The sequence below is a fragment of the Pogona vitticeps genome, chromosome 4, assembly GCF_051106095.1.
Source record: "Pogona vitticeps strain Pit_001003342236 chromosome 4, PviZW2.1, whole genome shotgun sequence".
NCBI classification, from domain to species: domain Eukaryota; kingdom Metazoa; phylum Chordata; class Lepidosauria; order Squamata; family Agamidae; genus Pogona; species Pogona vitticeps.
Window position 1 is genome coordinate 29,163,491 of NC_135786.1, and position 17,104 is coordinate 29,180,594.

The following is a 17,104-nucleotide window of genomic DNA, read 5'->3' on the forward strand; positions in this document are numbered from 1 at the left end:
AATATCTAAAATGAAACTTTCGCACTTTTCCTCACACTAATTCAATTTCAGTCTATAACATTTACTGACATTAAGAGAGATTGTATAATTACATTCCTTTTTCTGTCCTGTTTTTTTTCTCCGACTCTATTTTAACACCCATTGTATGGTCTCATTTTATAGGCGTTGGGAATAAATCTTTTGTTAAGTCATACATTATTATTCCAAATATACAAAGAGCATCAGAAGAAAAGAGTCCAAGAGAAACTAAATGGAATTTCTGAATTTCCCTGTGCTACCCAGTTAAAAACAAAGAGGGCACATCAGAGTTTGCTAACATGGCCTCTTTTGTGGAGAAATATTCTTATCTCCTGCCACTGCTATATGTGACTATAAAATGCTTGCCGGAGGGAGATGTTACTTATTGAGAGAAGGAAAACATGATCTCTGGAGAACTGATCATGGTGCAAAGTGAAATAATTAGACAACTTCCATTATATTACTTTGCATTTTGACTATAGCATGGAAGCATTATTGATTTGAAGCACAACTTGCAGAACTCTTCCTTTGTATGACCCTCCCAAAAATATAGTGACCAGAAATAGAAAGACAGCTATACTGTACATTCACAATAACAACATTGTGCTTATCCTCTCCTTCGTCCATTCTCTCTCCTTGTGATTTTCCACAACTTGGGGGAAATTTTAAAAAAGAACATGGAAAACCAAGACAAAAAAGTGAGTCCTCAATCAAATTAAGCCTGAACTATCTCTGGAGGCAAAAATGTTGAAACCGAGTCTGTCCTACTTTGGGCACATCACAAGAAGGCAGAATTCTCTGGAAAAACAATGATGCTGTGAAAGTTTGAAGGCAGCAGGAGAAGAGGAAGACCAAATATGAGATACATTAACTCCCTAAAGGAGCCACAGAGCTGGACAGGGCTGCAGAGGATAGGATATTTTGGAGATAGTTTCTCCAAATCTATGCCATTCATGGCATTTTCAGATGATGTGGTCTAGAGGGGCGGGGTAAAAATCAAATCAAATCAAATCAAATCAAATCAAATCAAATCAAATCAAATCAAATCAAATAAATAAATAAATAAATAAATAAATAAATAAATAAATAAATGTGAACCGTTTCATTTGATTGGTTGGTCCAAGACTCCAAGCCCACCTTTGTTTCTTTCCAGCTCTCCGTGTTCTGGGATTTGCAGTCTCTCAAAAAGTAAATTTTCCAATGGAGATCGTAGAGAAATCATCGCTTTCCATTACTTCAAGGCAGCAGTTACAAGAGCTAAGAAACAGCTGTTGATTATTAGCCTGTAGCTCCAGTTCCCTTTATACTTCTGAGAACCATAAAGTCCCAGTTTTATTGACACCACAGTGTGAGGACAGGTCAATCAGAGAGCGCTGGACTTTTTTCTGGATGTCACTACGTAGGTGACATGCTTTGAACAGTAGTGATTGCTTGATCACATAAGGTTCTAAAGGCTGAATCCAATTAGGAAAAGCAGACCAAAGTCTCAGGATGCATAAAATAATATAGTTTTATTACAATTAATAATCTAGTGGAGCTTTGTAACAGTCAAAAAAAGTGGAGGGAAGAGATTCAATACATACCACAAATTAATCTCTCTGAAGAAGGCCATAAATTGTTTGGGCTGGAATGTGCTGGGCAGTTTTCAAATTGTAAAAAAAGCTATTTAATTTTTATATATCCTGAGACTTTTGTCTTTCTTTCATAATTGGATCTATTGGATGTTGCCTGTTCCTTTTGATTTTTGTCCTAAAGGCTGAATGGCAGGACACTATGCTTGGGATGATTGTTTAAAAGGCAAATCATAGGAAGAGGTGGTGGCACATCACAAACTGCTTGATGCCTCTTTGTTTCCAGCGGAGGCTTGTTAATATAGCCAGACTGAAACATCATCCTGCCAATTCAGTAGCAAAATGGAATTAAGCAACTTTATTAGACAGTGGAGAGCACAGAAAAAGGTTTAAGTGAGAGTGAGAGGATTTGGCATGCCTTCTACAAAATGACAAGACACCATTGGTAAAAAACTGGAGACAGCTGCTGAAATATAGCTGGAGTAGGCTTTCTGTGGCAAAACATTGCAGTCATTCAGTCAATTAGTTTATCTACCATAGTAAGTATGTTCTTGACATCTAAAACTATTTAACTCTCTGGATATAAGATAGCAAAGTGGTAGCACAGAGGGATTGGCCATGAGTTAAAATGAAGCAAAGGGGCTCAGATTGAATGTATGACATTACTTGGCCATTTTCAAGGATTTCAGAGTCAATGTTCTTTAGGGACATTCCTATACTTCGGTGGTGCTCAACTAGTGGTAAATGTATTTCCAATGGGACACAGAAGCAGTAGAGTCACAGGGTTATCATAACAGTTACTAAGAATTCACTCCTCAGTCTTGCACGTGTGGTGTGTCCTCTCCTATAGTACCTGCCTGCCAGAAGCTATTCATTTGTAACTTATTGGTGTTTTAGTCCTTGATCTTAAGAATCGACCTCAACAAACCCTGACATCTGAGCGTTCAGCCTGGAGGCAGGAGTTGCATCATGGCCTCTCCCAATTTGAAGAGACCCTTATCCAGCAGGCTGAGGCAAAGAGGCAGTGCCCAAACTAGCTGGACAAGGGACAGATTGTATTTGTCTTCAGTGTTGAAGGGATTGTCACTCTCGAATTGGCCTTCTCAGCCACACTAGATGCTTTCCAAGTCCTCCATACAGAGCACGTTACCATAGTCTTTCGAGACTGAAGGATGCCTAACATGGTATGTTAGTAGTAACTCTGCATACTTTGTGTTTTTGTAGATGTTTCTCCTGTCTGCTGAGTTATTCTAAGTGATAGCTATAATAACACAATGCCTATAAATATAAATTTTTTCATAAACAGTTTGGTTTTTATCATGATCTCTGTCAAAAGACTCTTTGAAAGAATGACTGGTGAATATACGAACGACTAAGAACCATTGGCTTTTGTTACTGGAGGTGCACGTCTGAGTGCCTTATGTTGAATGTCACCTAGGGGAATGTTTTCTCTAGGCCTTATAGGTAGGACCCTGATTTGCACCCTGCTTGTGGTTGGGGACTTATGAACCACCACTTATACTTGGCGTTAGAGAAAAGCTGATGTTGTAGCTGCATGTTATGCTCTCAGAAATTAGTGTACCATTCTTAAGAGCAAGACATACATAGGAAAAAAAAGTGGTGCCAGCAACAACATTGTGTAGTTGTGGGGGTTTGATTTTTTGAAACTGGGTCTCCACAAAAACATCCTTAGGCTTAGATAACTTTGCAACAGGGGAAAGGTTTATTGGAGTACTGTATTTAACAACAATTCTTTGTAAGCAAAATTGTCCCATAACATTTCTCCTGTCGCCAATGAATCCAAAAAGGGTCCTTTTGCTTCAATCAAAAAGGGGTTTGTTTCTTCTGGATTCCAGGGCCCAGGCCAACCATGGATGGGATCATCCTTTAGATTCTCAATGTCCTCTACTTCCAGTAAGGGAACTGTCTCATCCTAATCGGATCTGTCCCACTCAACATCTCGGGTGGCAGGAAACAGGGTCCATGGTCTCGTTGGGCATCCCTCCTTCACACCTCCTCCATTCTCCATCTCAATTATTCTTGCTTTTCCCTTTCTACCTTTTCTTTCTTCTCTCTTAGTCGTCTCCACCACTCATGAGCCTTGGCTTCCCCCCAGTAAGATGGACGCGGGGGAATCTCCCATCTCCAATGTTAGTCCGCCTCTTCCTGGGCACCCAGAGTCTTTCCCACTCTCCGGTCCAGGGATCTTGTGTCCAGATCCATTCCTAACCTGGAGGTAATCTTTTCTCCTCCCTTTTTATCTCTGCTGTCCCTGCCTCAATCTCCACCCTCTTGTTCCTACCTGTTTCCATCAAATATTCTTCCGTTTGAATGGCTACCGTTAACTCACACATTTTTACTTCTAGATCCTGGGTATCGGTACTCCTCTGTTCTTACGTGAGAGGGGATGGAGTGGGGAACGTCTGCCACCTCCCTTTCCGTAGTTGGTGGAAGGGACGGCAGTCCGGCGAGGGGCTTCTTTCCCTCACCTCCCTTCTCACAGTAGTAGCAAATGTAATTCTGACCAACTCTTCAATGGGCTCTTTGCCCATTGAACATGCTTTTATTTATTTATTTATTTATTTATTTATTTATTTATTTATGTATGTATGTATGTATGTATGTATGTATGTATGTATGTATGTATGTATGTATGTATGTATGTATGTATGTATGTATGTATGTATTTATTTATTTATTTATTTATTTATTTATTTATTAGTCTTCACTCGGTTGTTTTGAGAACTTTGTCTTGCCTCACCTTGCCTCATCTCACCATCCTTCTGTCGTTCCTTCCTTTACTGTTGTTACTATTGCAATTTTTTGTTTTCACCACACCTGCTGATTTCTTTTATGTAGGGAGGATGTTGTTTTGACTACCTATGTATCAGCAGTGCTGATATCTGCCAGAGAACTTAAATACACAAAGTCTCAGAAGTCGTTCATTAAGGTCTTCGTGTTATATAGTTTGAATACCATGTCATAGACATATTATTTATCATTGTAAAAGAACATATTCCACACTCCATTTTTGTTTTTGTTTTTCTGGAAAAAAAAAAGAAACAGCTTTTGGAAAAAAAAACAGAAAAAAAAACACCTGTTTCTCCCCCCACCAATATTTTTGTTTTTCTCCCATCTGTAAACAGAACTCAAAGAATTAGTTCTTTATTACTGCATAAGAATTATGACAGGGCCTGAATGAGTATTTGGATTCTTCTTTCCCTTTTAAAATATTAAAAATCTGCATATTCAAATATAGGTGAATTTCATCTAAAGGCATCTGTTTCTAAAGCATCTTTGTCAACAGAGTGACACCAGTTACAATAAAGAGCAATTGATTGCCCTTCTGGATACATATGATATGGAATATCTGAGGTCTAAAACCATCACGGTGAGAATTTCCAGGTCAGCAGCCTCTCATTCCCTGAGATTGCAGGGCCAAAATCTGGGACCATAGAAAGGGTCCTTGTGATATCAGGGAACTTGGTCCCTTTGTGGCAATGACTCAGTAACATGTGAGTTTGTACATTCATGCTCATGAGACTGAGAAAGCTAATGTGGATTTCTTCCACTATCTCTTCAACTAATATTATGAGCACAACATAAATTCTTACATAAATGCATCCTGATGCTGAGCACTTGACCTGTCATCGTTTGGGAGTGCAGGCTTGAAATGGACAGCAAGGCATTAAATCCACCAAATAGAATAAAATGAAACCTTTGCCTCCTCTCCCAAAATCTCTTGCCCTGAGATTTAATGGCCAAGGCATCCCCAAATAATAAAATCTGGCCAGGAAAATCAACTTGAATCACTGAGTGTCATCAGACAGATAGAGTGGGATTTGCCCAGTCTTTTGCAAAGCAAAGGGCAGTCTCTCTCCTGTCCTTTCTGTATCACTTTGCTTCCCAGTGCTCCATTCCATCAACCTGGATCCTTGTAGAACAGCAGTGGCAGAAGGCCTGTTAAGACATATGGTGATAGCTTTCCAAATTTTCAGGCACAATTCTTTCCTAGACGCACATGGGGACTGAACCTGCGCCCTTCTGTATTCAAAGGATGTGTTCTATCAGTGAACAATGACTCATCCTCAACATAGCATTTAGTATTCTCTGGTGGTTTTGCCATCCAGATGCTATCTAGGTCTGACCCTGCTTAGTTTCTGAAATGATATGTGTCTGGGTAGTATGGTGGAATCTGGTGGCATATGATAATGGGGAATGACTATTATATGGCTTAGGAACGAATAAAATAGTTGCTCTGTTTCCAGTGTTTCTTCCTATTTTAACCATGGAAACAGTATGGTTCTGTGTTTAGAATACATTTATAAAAACCCCAAACAGTTGGACTGACTGTTCACCAATGCAAAATAAGCCAAATAACAGATTGTTTGGTGTACTACTTTTTGTGATGCTCCCAAGTCAACAAGGCTGGTGTTTTCAGTAGTTGAAGTACAGGAAAAACATGGATAAGAGACAAGATTGATGGTTGAATTATTAATTCCTTAAGTGCCAATATTTTTCATTTGCTTACTAGTACTACCCAAGGGTATATACTAATGTTCTGAGAACCTAGGGAGTGGGAATCCTTAATGGAGCAAATAATGAGTAACGGAGGTAAAAATGGGGCTATATTATTCTGACATAGTGTAAAGCTGATTGGTGGTATACAGGGAAGAAAGATTATAATTGCTACCAGTGCTTAAACTGGTATAATGTGGCTTCTCATTGGAATGTGAACTATGCACCAGAAGGTCACTGGCTCAGTCTCAACTTAGCTTGTAGACACTGCACTTCTGTGAGCATCTGTTTGCAATAAGAGATAACAATACTTCTCGAATGCATAAACCTCCTCTCCCCACACCCTTTCCCCAAATTCTGGATGGTAATCTCCTTATGTCAAAGACCTGTTTGGTCCTGCATAAATTGCATACTCATTATTTCTATTATATAAATGACATACTCATGCATATTTTTACATTATGCTTTAGAAGGTTAGGGACGTGGTGGCGCTGTGGGTTAAACCACAGAAAAGCCTCTGTGCTGTAAGGTCTGTAGATCTTCAGCTGTAAGATAGAATCCACGTGACGGAGTGAGCTCCCATCGCTTGTCCCAGCTCCCGCCAACCTAGCGGTTCGAAAGCATGTAAATGCGAGTAGATAAATAGGGACCACCTCAGTGGGAAGGTAACAGTGTTCCGTGTCTAAGTCGCACTGGCCATGTGACCACTGAAGATTATCTTCGGACAAACGCTGGCTCTATGGCTTGGAAATGGGGATGAGCACCGCACCCCTAGAGTCGGACACGACTGGACAAAAATTGTCAAGGGGAACCTTTACTTTTACCTTAGAAGGTTAGTTTAATGAGCTTTGGAGGATCTCACTCCTACAAATCTGGTTATCTGTGTTGTGAAATGAAACAATTAGGATGGGTCAAACCCAATGGGCAAGCTTAGCAGATTCCCTGATGTCATAGAGCGTATAGAGGAAAAATAACCAAGATATTTCCCAGATTTTTGTACTTTTTCAACTTGGAAGAGCATGGAATTTCACACCATCTTTGCATCACTAAAAAAATAGTGGTTCTAATAAAAGGTATACACCAACTCTTCTTTTTGAAAGAATGTGACCTGCCTATTTCTGATTTGTTGGTGCAGGTTAGAGGCAGGATATCAAGATATGCACTGTATACCAGATATTCTTATACTGCTCTGCCATGATGGTTTGAATGGCACAGATCTTTGTCAACTTGGAAGAGGATGATCAACAGTATTGGCAGTTATCAAATGCTCATCAAAAACCTCCCTTCTAAAGTGTCAGAGCCTCGTGGTGTAGTGGTTAAACTGCTGTACTGCAGACAAAACTGTGTTCATGACCTGGGGCTCAATCCCAGGTAGCCGGCTCAAGGTTGACTCAGCCTTCTATCTTTCTGAGGTTGGTAAAATGAGTACCCAGCTTGCTGCGGGGGGGGGGGGGATGCTTTAATCACTATGGGGCGGTATATAAGCAGCATACTTTTTTTTTTTTTGCTTTAGAGCAGTGGTTCCCAACCTTGGGTCTCCATATGTTCTTGGACTACAACTTCTAGAAATCCTGGTCACCACAGCTAGTGGCGAAGGCTTCTGGAAGTTTTAGTCCAAGAACATCTGGGAACCTAAGGTTGGGAATCAGGCCAGAACAAACATCACTAGAAACTTGATGGTTTTTCCTGCTTCTGAAGAGTGACATGGCATCACCTGGGTGACAGAACAGCTGCATGGTGAAACTGTAGTTGGAAACATAGTATTAGAGACGGGGGACAAACCACCATTTTGGTTCATGGTCTTGGTTTGTAGTTTGTCAAGACTGATGAACCATGAACCATGAATTTATGAATGTTTTAACAATGAACCACAAATTGGTTTGTATGTTGGTGCTTGTTTTTTTTAAAAAAAACAGCTGTTGGCTGTCTAAAAAACAAAAAGATGAGTCCCCTATCCCGACAGCCTGAGCCCACCCCCTTCCCCTGTCACCTTCCTACCTTGTACTGCTGCTACCATCGCTGCCACCACTGCTGCTGCCACTGCCACTGCCACTGCAGACAGTGGAGGTGGCTTCCATTCTGGGAGTCTAGCCTTCCCTCTCTTTCTATGTGCCCAAGGAGCAGCTGATCTGTGGGGGCATAGGCAGAGAGGGAAGCCAGTTTTCAGCAGCCTTCCCTTTCCTCTCTGCTTATGCCCCTGAGGGGCAATTGAGCCATGGGGGCATAGGTAGAGACGAAAGCCACTGCTCCAAAGCTGCTAATAAATAAAAAGAGGGACTATTCATCGCTTCATATTTGTTGGAGTCTCTGGAATTGACAAATATGAAGCAACAAATATCTGAAAAATCAGCAATTTCCCATGAATATTGTGATTTGTTTTTATATTTGTCCCTATTTCCACTTAGCATCCATTTCTGGAGCAGAAATAGATATTGTTAGTTACCCAAGGGGGAAAAAAACATTTTTGCAATCTTCCCCCTTTCTGTCTGCCAAGGCACCTATAATCCAGTTTACAAAATACACTAGGAAGCCATGATTCCACAATCAGAGCTAAATTTAAGCAAAAATTCGATTGCATTTGGCCATGAGCCAATGAGAACAGCTATTACAGGCATGACTCTGTTTGTATAGTACAATTTATGAATCAGAGTGGGATGATCCAATTCTGTTTGATTTTTCTTTATTGTTGTCTCAGTCTTTACCTTTTCCAAGTTCAGTGTTCAGGCCTCTGAGATGCTGACAAGTGCTACATTTCCTGTGTTCCTACCATTTTCTCCACTGTTCACTCTTATGGGAATAATTCTTTTGGGTCTGTTTTGAAAAAAAACCTTTAGGAAATCATCTGTCCTGCTTGAGCTTCTCTTGTGGAGATTTCTTCTTCAGACACAAGGAATGCAAATACAAGAACTCTATATTTATATTTATTTCTGTTATCACTCCTTGTGGGTTTTGATCCACTAAAGCTCACACCGAAATAAGCCTGTTAAAGTGCCATAATATTTTGCCTTTCCTCCTTTTCTTCTTCTTTAATTTTGCCAGGATGCTGAAACAGACAAAAAGACTAGCAAGCAGTTCTTGTCACTGCTTTTGAATGTTTGATTTTATCATAGAATGCTGACAGTTAGAATGACAAGCAGTGTTGGTTTAGACCAAGAACAATATATAATATTGAAGTATTTTACCACTTCTATCATAAAAGTATCTTTTCATGGAATTAGGAAGTAGGATTCAGTTGGCTGAGAATTTTTGCCAGATTAAGAGGCTTGTTCTAATGTATGTGTCTGCACCACACTGGATCCTCATTGAAAAGGGGCTCCATATGTATCACAAACCTAGCATTCTTCTCCTTACACTTCAACTTGTTTTGGCATGAGATCAGCTTAGCAAGGAACAGCACATGTTTGGGCAGTGTGAAGAACCATTTATTTGAGGAGATGTTGCAAAATTACACTACACATATCAGTAAAATATTCATGGTAAAACTATTGTGGATTACTTACTGTGGTTGACCTCTGTATGGAAAGTGATAGACGGAATGTGTTTTTGTTTATAGGAAAATTATATACAAATCCAGTAGTTTCCCTTTCTGTCATATTCTGGGTCTTTCAGTCTCAAATATCTTCCCATCCTCTTTATGATACAATGTGCTTATTTTAAGTTCTTATCCAAAAGGAACTGAACAGAATTTTCTTCCATATGCATCAGCCAGGGTCCAACTAATGAGAGAGGCTGTCTTGAGTTGATTACGGTCAGTTTGAAGTTTCCTATGACAGTTAAATTACTCTTGTCTTTCTCATGGAATGTTTACTTATCCTGGGCAGTCTTTGGATGGAGTGGGTGATGACTCTCTTTCACTGAAGAGTTTTAAGCAGAGACTGATCACAACCTATCAGCAATATTTAGCTGTGGATTTCCTGCACTGGCAGGGGGTTGGACTGAATCTTTAGGTTATCTTTCACCTTGGCAGTTCTATGATTCTATGATTCTTCCCTCAATTCACAAAGTCAAAAAGATCACCATCAACCCATCTCTCCTGGTGGGGAGAACTATTAGCTTTCCATACTACTTAGCAACCATATTCAGCCAAAGATGTAGCACAGTGCAGTATCCTCTTCAAGCAGATTTTTTTTGATAAGTCTATTCCAACAAGCTAGGTAGAATGACTGAGCTCTGTTAAAACTTGCAAGTTCGTATATCACAGCTGGTATCTCAGTTATAAAGGGCATTTCACACAAGCAGATAGCTGTCAGCCTTAAAACAAGACTTGTCAGTGGATTGAAAGAAGACACTGGATTCCTTCTCCCGGTGTGCATGCTCTTTTTCTCTGCTTCTGTATTACTTAGCTACTTTAACATTTATGATGAAAAGATGCCTTTGAATTGCTCCTGAACTGAAGCACCTATCTCTGTGAGCAAATTCTCATTGTCAGTTAGGCATTTTGCATTTATTTCACATCTGTGATGTGAAAAATGCCAGTTTATTTCCAGTCAAGTCTTCCTCCCCAACAAACGCATCATTATTTTTCAGCCTTTGTACCTTTTGACAACATTATCAATAATAAATTTCCCATCTACTTAAATCTGTAGTAAAAGAAAAAACATCAGAAATTACTAGACTGCTACATTATTTTTTCAGTCGAAGTGGTAACAGATTGTACTTTGCTCTTTGGTGGAAAAGATGGGGAAAAAAACCCCACGCTACTAATGTTGGAGTAATGAGACGAGATTTGTCCTGAAAAATGTGTAAGCACCAAAAGCTATAACAGCTTGAACTCCAAGAGGAAAATGTCTTTGTTTTCTAAATTTTAGGTGGGGTGGTCAGGCGACCCCACATATTCATGATGATCCCATAGTTCTTCTGTGTTAAAATGCATAATCAGAACACATTTAATACTCAAAATGATTCCCAAACACTAAACAAAGATCTGCAAAGATTCGCAATCATCCAGGTGAGATTATCTGGAAGTTGAGTCATGGCAAGTGGACTTTCTTATTAGGTTGACCACTAGAAGGTGTTCATGTTGTCAGCCTAATAAGAAAGAAGCCCCATTGCTCTGACTCAGCTTCCAGACTGAACAAAAATGCAAGTGCTAACAAAATACAAGCATGACAGGAATTGTAAATTACAGATTGTAAAAAATGCATTTGCCTATAAGAGTGACTCTGAATAAAACTTTTATTCCTCTGTCTTGTGCTAACCATCTAATTTAAAAAAAGGGAGTGTTCTTTCCAAAACCTAAAAGAAATGGACATAGGCAAGAAGCCAAGAGAAGGAAATGGCAGTAAATCTGATTCAACACTTGCAGGAATACCCTGTGATGGGAGTCATAGAATTGTGTCCTAAGATTATTGCAGGAGTTAATTGTTATGCATGTAATTCTTCTTGTTATGGGGCCAGTGGAAGAATTTAGAAGAGGGTCATAAATCATGGAGGACTAGAAAGGTGTACACATGGAACCAGTTGAAATAAGCTGTGAGCTTGAGTGGAACAGAGATGTAAGGTAAAATTCCATCTGCATGGTATAAGATGGTAACATAAGTGATGACTTAAAGTCCTCAATGAAAGAAGCTCCAATTGTACTTTTGAAACCTGGAACTCACCCTCTAAGGCACATCAACAGACACCAAATTCAGTTAAATGTCAGTATACTTGGATAAAAAAAGTAAATCAAAAGTTGTGGGAGAGAACAGGAGATATAAAAAATTTCCACTCTCACATGAAAGATATAGTAAAGCACTTGATGGTACATTGCTAGCAAAAGGTCATCCCATGTATCACATCTGCTGATGCTCTGCAGATGCTGGCGGTAGGACTCTATGTACCCAGGACACTGATTTTGAAGACTCCCAGCTCAGTATCCAATTAGGAGTACAACATGCTGAAAACTAAGCAATGATTGGCCTGTTGCACTCATCTATTTCAGGAAAAGTGATCCTTGTTCATGTAATGACCTTGTTCTGCCTTAGTTTTGCTTCTTGTAATGACCTTGTTTTGCCTAAGAGCCTTATAGTGCAGTGGTTAAACTGCACTACTGCAGTGAAGACTCTGCTCGTAACCTGAGTTTGATCCCAGGTGTAGATAGCCAGCTCAAGGTTGAATCAAGTTTCCATCCTGCTGAAGTTGGTAAATTGAGTATGCATTAATGTGTGTGTGTGCGTGCGTGCATGCGCGCGTGCGTGTGCAATGTGTAGCCTGTATAATATGCTTAAATTGTAAATTGGCCAAAGAATGTCTTAAGCACTATGGGGTGGTATATAAGCAGCACACAGATATTTTTGCTTTTAGTTCCATGAGGCTAAGCTGACCATGTTCTTTAGATAAGCATATCAGAACAACTATACCATACACCAGTCTATGCAGTTGAAACTTGCAACTACCCTGTCTGAATTCTGTGTCTGTCCTAGCTAATCGTAGTATAATAGAATAATAGAGTTGTGAGGGCCTGTAAAGTAATCAAATCTAACCTTCTGCTCAATGCCAGAATCCAAGTTAAAGTATATCTGACAGATGATGTCTACCTTTCCCTTGAATGCCTCAGTGACTGAAGCAGTCACCATCTCCTTGAGGTAAGTGGTTCCATTTTGTACTTCTTTAACAGTCAGGAAGTTTTTCCTGCCCCTCTTCTGTATGACAACCTATCAAGTATTTGAGGAGTGCTATCACATCTCCAATTAGCCTTTTTTCCTCAAGGCTAAACATGACCAGTTCTTTCAGTTTCTCTTCAAAGGATTTGGTTTCTAGTCCCCTGATCATCTTTGCTGCCCTCCTCTGATTTTTTGTCTGAAACCTTCTTAAAGCATAGGATCCAGAATTGAGCACAATACTCAAGATGAGGTCTAATCAGTACTCTGTTAATATGTACTCCATTCTGCTTCTTTTCATCTGACTGTCAAACTAGACATTGAAGGGAATGCATATTCCCCATGACTCACTAGCAGTCTCTTTCACAAGATTTCTTCTGAGATGCATATCTTGCAATTGGATTTGCAAATTAATTTCATATTTATCTTCAGATGACCAATCATGCGACTACTATACAAAATACAAAATGCATAGGTAGAGAAAGCCATCTGTGAAAAGCAGCTAATTCTAGGGGAAGCTCTTCTAAAAACATGCTACATATAATTAACTATGACCCTGTTTCAAGCACCTTCGAAACGTATAGAAAATGGAGCAAAAAATTCCTAATGATAGAGTAAACCAGTTTTTCACCTATGCTTAAAATTTTTTCTTTATGGTTATTTCCTTATATTGATTACTATACATACGATAGATAAAAATGACTTTTTTTGGAGAATATTTGGATGTGGTTGCATTGGTGATGTGGTTGCATTTTTTATACAACGTAACATCACGTGGCTGGAGGGTTTTGGATTTGTAGTCCCAAAAAAGAGGTAATGTTTGCAAGCTCTAGGCAACAAGCATTAAACTATGACATTTCAAACCCGGTGGCATTATTTATATATATAAGTTAACTCTTATGTTAGTATACATATATATATATATATATATAGAGAGAGAGAGAGAGAGAGAGAGAGAGATGTTATGAGAAGTTTTGGAAAAAAAAAAATGGAGACCAAAGACTTTGGTGCCTGTAACGGGCAGACATAACATCACATGTCCGTCACAGCTGGGCAGTGAGTCATCAGCCAATAGTGTGACGGAGGGTGGAACTTAAGGGGAGGAGCTGATATAAAAAGGGGAGTGAGGAGTGTGTGAGAGCAGATTAGAATCTGAGCTGAGAGTTGAAAGTGATTGTTAGTTATAGTGAGTGAGAGAGCCTGTCAGTGAGAAATAGTCTGTGTGAGCCAGTGTTTATTAACAGTGATTGATTAATCGATTCTTTACCAGTGATTTACTATTTTTATTTTTTTCTGTAATCAATAAACCAGTTTTTGTTTGGAAAAGATACACTTGTACTTTTATGATTTTTAAGAATAAGTTGGTGGCAGCAGAGTTTTAAAGTAAAGTAGCAACCACTCTTTGAGGTTTGAGAGTGGCTGTTACAGTGCCATTTTCTGAAGTCTCTTTTGAGAGAACAAATATATCTCAATGTTCTTTATTATTTCAAATCATCCCATTTACTGTAATTGTGTTTAATGTTGTGTTGCTTGCGAAGTGTTTGCTTTTATACTCCACTAAGATGGAGGAGGGGGAGGCAAAAATTGTTAAGCAAATATCCTACAGCAAAAATTATTAAGCAAACCTAGGACCCTATTCCGTCAACACCTCCGATGTATGTTGTATAGAAAAGATTCCTCTCCAAAACAGGAAAAGCTGCACACAACAAGGAGTGGTTCTAGCAGATGAACATCTAATTTCAACCAATAATTCTTGCTTTTAGTCTATCAAGAAGTAGCCATTTTCTTCTACTATTCAATGCAGCTTAATTATTAAGACAGTAAAATTACATTCCTTTTCAGGTAGAGTAATGCAAAATTATCCATCAAATCCTGACCCAAGATGACAAGTAAACAAAACAGCAACAGCACTGTTGCCTTTAGAATATATTTTCTCTCTCCCTTTCTCCACATTTACCTCTATGCGCTCTATGTGATTGTGCTTCTTTATTATTTCTCTCCGCCCCACCCCATTGTTCATATTTAAGGAGTAGAACAAGTGTTGAATTTTTAAAAACAACCAAATCAATTATTTATTGCTTTATGAAGAATTGATGTTTTTTTTTTTTGCTCGGATTTTGTAATGTTTTGCTGTAAACTGAGATAAACTAATCTTATCACCTGGAATTTCTGCAATGAGATGCTGTAAAGGAAAATAAGTTATCTGGCAGAAATTTCATATACAAAGTGACACCAAGCAAAGGAAAATCCCAGAAGCCGACTCCTTTTTTCATCAATTAGTGATGTCTCACCCAAACACAAAGCTGTTTTTCGACAAGTGTGAATGGTACAGAGCAGAAGAGGGTATTCATAGATCATCTTGACTGCTGCAATTGGTGTTGTCAACATTCAGGCTATCCTTTTCTGCGCAAAGCTTGGTATTCTTGTTCTTGCTCGCAACATGGACACAATATTGGGCAGCAATATTAGGCCATTTCCTGGTGTTTTGAATGGTGGATATAGAACACTATTCCACAATCCTAAACCAGAGGTGTTTTTTTTTTTTTTTTTTTTTTTTGGTAGAATTGAACATAAACCACACTTTGTCTCTTGCATGGGAGCCCACTATTCTAATAGGACTTGAATGACAAACAGCAGCGCTGTCCTGAGATAAGATGACATCTATGGACAGGGCCTTATGATATCATGCGGTGCAGCCTTCAACAACAACTGCAAAATGATATGTGCAAAACAGACAAACAAAGTTGAGATCAACACAACGAGGAATTTAAAGCCCAGTGAGCGAGTCTTTCTCCTAAGGTTTCTGGAAGAGATTTGTAGAATACTTTGTAGCCTTTAAATTGCAAAATGTATACATGATGATCATTCATGCCAGATGTTTGCAACAGAAAAAAAAGCAAAAGTAAAGAATAGCAAAATTGTTCGTGTGTCATTTCCAGCCACAACGCAGGTCTAGAACAGACAAGATAATGAAAAAGTCAAGGGTGCTTCTATGTCTAAAGGGTTGGCATGTCCTGCAGCCATAATGAAATTTACAGTATTGTGAGGTAGGTAGCATTCAGTTCTCTGAGATTTTAGGCCCAGTTCTGGAGATCTGGAGAATGAGCCCCCGTGCTGAGTCTTATGCCATAGCCTGAGGCCTGGCAATCCTTCACTGGAGGACTAGCTTTGAGGCATGGTTTCTGCCTCCAGTCAGTCTCCATGTGGGGAAAGGTTTTATGACATCTGGGTAACAGAGATTCTTGGTGGGTATTGGTGTCTGATATCCGTACACACTGTAGCTTTCAAGGCTTCTGGGTTGATAATAAATCTTACTCTGAACCATAATGCTGTAATACAGTGGTCCCCATCCTTGGGCCTCCAGATGTTCTTGGACTTCAACTCCCAGAAATCCTGGCCAGCAGAGGTGGTGGTGAAGGCTTCTGGGAGTTGTAGTCCAAGAACATCTGGAGGCCCAAGGTTGGGGACCACTGCTCTAATACTGTACATAGAAAACTTAACTGGTTTCAAGAATTTATTTTCACTTGCTTTATTTTTCCTTATTCCAAAGGACAACAGTGCAGAGCTAGACAATTTAATTTTTCACTGGTGGCTGTAGCTATGGAATTCCAGCAACTGCAGTAAAAAAATGTAACATTCCGACCTCTGTTATCATTACATATTCAACAAGAAGAATGAGATCTATCTTTGATTTATCTCACAGTCATCTCACTCATGCATCTTTTTAATAAAGTAAGATTTGGCTTTTCCAGGCATGTTGCTTTTCTCATTTCTCAACTCCATACAGTAGCAAATCCTACCTTTAAAATGATCTGGGCTTCTGCATCATAAAGTATCACCCAGTACAGAGAGTATTTCCTGCTCCAACAGTCTTTATGGTCTGCTCTCATAGTGGCCTTATTTCCCATATTGTTCATTAGCAGTCTGAGAAATGCTTGTTATTAAACAAACAAACGACATCAAGGGAACTTAAAACCACACTCAGTAGCTTGCAAATGCACAGTTGCAACATTAAATGTACTTTCTTAAAAAAATGAAACCTATGACAATTGGAAGTGAGATTATCAAAATGTATCAACTAAATGAAGGTCTTTAACCATTGAAAATTTATTGGCCATATCTTGGCCAGAATGTAGAGTCTCTTGAGTATTTTTCATATCATCCTGGAAGGAATTTGTTTCTAGATTCAGAGTTTAAGAAGTAGATGAACAGTTTCTTTTTGTATTCCATGGAGATTTGACTGTGTTTGCTTGTTTGTTTAGAACCAATTCTTTGAAAAAAGGCTAAGTGTTAAAGAATCCATAGTGAAGGCAAACTATAGGAAGTGAACTCATTCAAATAACAAGAAATCAATCTTTAAAAAACTAAGCAGTTAAGCCTAGGGGCCATAGCAGTTTCCCACAGACACCATATGCA